The sequence below is a fragment of the Pleurodeles waltl genome, chromosome 8 (assembly GCF_031143425.1).
Source record: "Pleurodeles waltl isolate 20211129_DDA chromosome 8, aPleWal1.hap1.20221129, whole genome shotgun sequence".
Taxonomy (NCBI): domain Eukaryota; kingdom Metazoa; phylum Chordata; class Amphibia; order Caudata; family Salamandridae; genus Pleurodeles; species Pleurodeles waltl.
Genome location: NC_090447.1, coordinates 1,300,353,191 through 1,300,357,293, shown reverse-complemented (window position 1 = coordinate 1,300,357,293; position 4,103 = coordinate 1,300,353,191).

The window sequence follows — 4,103 nt, the reverse complement described above, 5'->3', positions numbered from 1 at the left end:
CGCATGTCTGATGTGGCTCTTTGTTTTTATGGTAGCACACAATTGTTTTCCTCCTGGGTAGCTGGCTGAAATGTATGTTGCACTTGAATTGGACCACTGACTACAGTTTCTCCGATTGAATGTTCAAACAGCTTAATATTCCTAGCAAATATTTATTTTCTAAAAGTGAGTAGTTTTTGTATTCATTTATGTGAACACATTTACAATGCTGACTGTCCAAATTGCAAGTAAATAGAGCATTATGGATGGTCTCTCCTGTGAAGGAGTCCATGCTTTTGTTTTGTTCACATCATATGAAAATTACACTTCATCGTTTGCACTACTTTAAATGTGCTTTCATTTGGAAGCCCTTTTTTGTCACTCCAGGAACTTACATTAACTGCTCTTGTTGCATTCATTCTTTGCTTCTGCCTGCTTTTACTCCTTGCAATTTCACATTGCATTGCTCTACTTAAAACAGTGGACATACTGATGAATCTGCCTCTCTTCTTAACACCTTAAAGACTCAGACTTGTGGTTTAGTGCATATTCATTCTACATGGGTATCCCCATCTCCCCCGGGAATATCTGCTTTCACATTGTCAGCACTTCTCACAAGCAAGATGGCAAAATAAGCTAAATGTTGGCACATATTCCAGGTGTAAAAACAAATACAAATGTCACCAGGCCTGCAGGTGTAGTGACTTGAATAATGTATGCGATGCTGAGAATAATTATTAGCCCTTGCAGTGGAGTCTGGACCCAAGGTTGTATTTGTGGGCTCTTGAATGTTCCTAGCTATCCATGCATTTTAAGCTTTCGTGCAGGACTATCTGATTTGCTGCATAGTGGACAAAACCAAGGCCTTCAGCATACCCTGGTATGTTTTTTTAATTAAAGAGAGCAGGTTAAGCAGTGGTAGTTCTGTTATTTAATTTCCTCCTTCCCCCTCCAAGACACATACACACACCCTCTGCTTAGCAGAACTAAAAGTGAGGTTCCAGTCTGCAAGCATTACTTCACAATTTGGAAGGTGTATCGTGGGAGGGGAAGACTGGTGACTATAAGACAGTTGATCTGGGGGAGGAAAAGGGAAATTAATCTCCTTTGACTTTCCACTTCACCCCTTCCCCCCCCCCCCCCCCCCCCCCCACCCCAAAAAAAATAAAACTGGTCGTGGTAAAGATGACAAATGGGTTTTGTACGTTTTCTATGATTTACAGGGAGTACCCGACTTAGTGTCAGGAAAGTAGTTCGATAACGGGGATGAGGCCAAGGCGCCCCTCCCCTACCTCCCCAAAGAAACCTTCTTCAGGCACTCCATCTGGCCTAGACACCAGCACCAGACCGGATCCTCTTGGATGAAAACACAATTCTTTCCAAGGCATGCAGCTTGGTGGAGACTTTCTTCAGAACATTAGTTGATTTAAACTGAATATTAACAAAGTTGTGCAGTGATGCAGAGAATTGGGTAAGAAAAGGAACTGGGCTGAACTTCCTTAGCTTCTGGTATATTGACACTGCCTCCATTGTGAGTGGGGAAACTGTGGTACTACATTAAGACCTGAAACTAAACTAGCTTCATGACCAGTAGCCTGATCAGCACTGATCACACTTTCCATGTTTTGGGTAAGGCAAAATGTTATTTTTGCTCTGGGGTTTGAACAAAGGGACCACAACGTGTTTCTTTTTTTTTTTTTTACTGGTACTCTTGGTTCGGAAAATCACACAGGTCCTGCGAGGCAGTAAGTTATTGTCAGTCATTGAAATGTCTTTAATTGTTTAAATCTGCCTCCTTGGTAGTCCCGAGCTATACACGATTACTGGAGAAAGCTGGACCAAAATGAGAGACACTGTGCAAAGAGTCCAAGCAATCCCCAGAGGTACAAATGACATCCCAAATGTTCTCTTTTTGGGTACTGTGGTGGGGCAGTTGAGCAAATAAAAGGGTTAGAGCTCAGCATGTAAGGGAGATACACACTCAAAAAAATCTGACACCAAATTCTAAAACAAAACGAACAAGTTACTTAACCTTTGATAGCGGATTATCTGGTAGAGACATTCTAGTTTCAGATTCCTTAACTTACACTTTTCCCCCAGGCGTCAGAATAGATCCGGAGATTATTCTTCGTGCAGTACCCTTGGGTGCGATCAGGTGGTGTTGGTCGACTCCGCATCTGTCGTTGGCATCGTGGTTGATATGATGACGTTGCGGTCATATATAGATTCCTTACCTTAGAATAGATACCCAAGCAATACCATCCCCAGAGGTGGGTCTGCAAACCAAGATCATACTAGGAAGTCCTGCTGGACCGAACAGCCAAAATAGCCGCCTCTTCGGACCGGACTGTTCATGCAGTAGTGTTTGAACATGTGCAAGGATGCCCATATTGCTGCCTGGCAGATGTCCAGGACTGGAACTCTGCGTGCTAACTCAATGGTTGCAGCTGTTGCTCTGGTGGAGTGAGCAGCCAAACCCTCAGGGGGTTGCTTCTATGTCAAAGCATAACACATTTTGATGCAGAGAACAACCATCTAGAGATGATTCTCTTCTGTACTGCCTGTCCTTTCTTCGCACCCACATAACCCACAGAGTTGATCATCCACCTGAAGTCTTTAGTATGATTGGGGTAGAACACCAATGCTCTTTTGATCCAGTGAGGTCTCTTCTCATGAGAAGGATGTGAGGGTGGATATAAAGTAGGCAAGGTGATGGTTTGGCCTACATGAAAGGGCGTGACCATGTTAGGGAGGAAAGAGGCCCTAGTACGAAGCTTCACTTTGTCAGGATGGACCGAGATGAAGGGTGGCTCCGTGCAGAGGTGATGGTACAAGGATGGCTGTTTTTAAGGTGAGGAGCCGAAGAGGACAATTATGAAGAGGCTCAAAAGGAGCACACATGAGGAAAGTGAGTACCAGGTTTAAATCCCAGTGGGGCTTTATGAACTGGGTAGGCGGGAACATGTGAGTAAGACTTTTAAGGAAGCGCGCCACAATAGGAGATATAAGCATGAAGGGTTAATCAGTAAGTCTGGTGAAAGCAGAGATTGCAGACAGCTAACCCGTAATGGTGCCCAAAGCAGTGCCCTGCTGAGCGTGAGAGAGAATAAACAAGAGAATCTCAGATGGAGGTGCAGAAAGGAGATCAGCAGTTCTGTTGGCTGCCAAGGTAACATCACCGACTTCGGGCAGAAGGTTGAAAGCTGTCAGGTGCTACTGTTCAATCGCCACGCAAGAAGTAAGACTGGGCAGGTTTGTGTGGATGACCTCCTGCTGTTGCAGCAGAAGATCCTCCTGAAGAGGAAGTCTGAGTGGAGGATCAATGGCCATGCTCAGAAGCTTGGTATACCATGCCCAGTCCGGAGCCACAAAAAGTTATTGGGCCCGGTCATTGTTGATCATCTTGAGAACTCTGGGCAGAAGTGGTTTTGGCGGAAAGGCGTACAGAAAGCTTGAGTTCAACTCAAGAAGAAAAGCATCTCCGTTGGAGTGCCGCCTTGGATACTCCAACCTGCAAAACAACTGAGATTTCTTCACCTCCGCAGAGCATGCGCACTCTAACCAAGGCTCTCCCGACTGCTGAAAGAGACCATGCGCCACCTCCGAATGGAGACACCATTCGTGATTGATCATGCATTGACTGCTGATTTTGTCTGCTCTGGCATTCAGAGAGCCCACCAGATGCTGAACCACCAGGGAAATACCCAGACATTCCAGCCATGTCTAGCGACGCAGGACCTCTTGAAAAGGGTCAACGACCCCACCCTGCTTGTTGTATTACCACATGGTGGTGGTGTTCTCTGTGAACACCTGCACCACTTTCCCTTGGAGAGATGGCAGGAATGCTTTCAATGCAAGTCTGACTCCAGAAGGTTGATGTGGAGCCCGGACTCCGCCATAGACCAGATGCCGCTGATCCCCACCTCTCCCATGTGGCCGCCCCATCCCAGAAGTGACGCATCTGTCACCACTTTCTGATCTGGTTAAGGAGAGGGATCTGCCTCGGACCCGATCTCTGTTCGTTAGCCACCACTGTAGATCTTGCGCAGTTCCCTCCGATCTCTGGACCATGTCGGAGATTTTCCTCTGATGCTTCGCTCACTGGAACTTCAGGTCCCACTGTG